At 41.6% G+C, this 488-nt stretch overlaps 1 protein-coding gene across 7 annotated transcripts in view; it reads left to right on the top strand.

The window, feature by feature from the left end:
* The first annotated feature begins 463 nt into the window (after window positions 1-463).
* Window positions 464-488, top strand: part of LOC143295404 (axotactin-like) — a 348925-nt gene continuing 348900 nt past the window's right edge. For all 7 annotated transcript variants that reach the window (XM_076607083.1, XM_076607080.1, XM_076607084.1 and 4 more), the window contains exon 1: window positions 464-488. This exon is cut by the window's right edge and continues 58 nt beyond it. The gene's annotated coding sequence lies outside the window, so the exon portion shown is untranslated.

The following is a 488-nucleotide window of genomic DNA, read 5'->3' on the forward strand; positions in this document are numbered from 1 at the left end:
ATCGCCAACGAAACGTTTTGAAGGAAAAATGCCTCATGTTTATACAAGAGGTAAACCATACTCTTGTCCCTCAGCTGAACTGTGTATGTATTAGCCTATAATCATGGCCGTTAGTGCAGTTCACCTATGGCACCAAATGACAGCACAACGCTTTGCTTTTCGTTTCATCAAGTGAGAGAGTGCCTGTGTTTTCCCCCCGAATATTTCTCCCATTCACATCCCAGGGATCGTGAAATTCACTTGACGTTCTGTTGTCTACGTTCTGTTTGTATAACTGAGAAAAAGAATTTTCGGCTGTTGGCGTTAAGTCATCACTCCCTTATTGGATATAACGGATGAATTAAACGGTTGTTAATCCGGAGTCTAAGCCTTGCTTTCTACACTGTAAGAAAACACATGGAACAACTTGTGACACTCACTATAGCGACGACCCATCCATTCTGAGTTTGTGTGTTTTTCTGTTTCAGGATTTGCAAAGTTCCAGATTG

This window comes from Babylonia areolata, chromosome 20, assembly GCF_041734735.1.
Source record: "Babylonia areolata isolate BAREFJ2019XMU chromosome 20, ASM4173473v1, whole genome shotgun sequence".
In the NCBI taxonomy this organism is placed as follows: domain Eukaryota; kingdom Metazoa; phylum Mollusca; class Gastropoda; order Neogastropoda; family Buccinidae; genus Babylonia; species Babylonia areolata.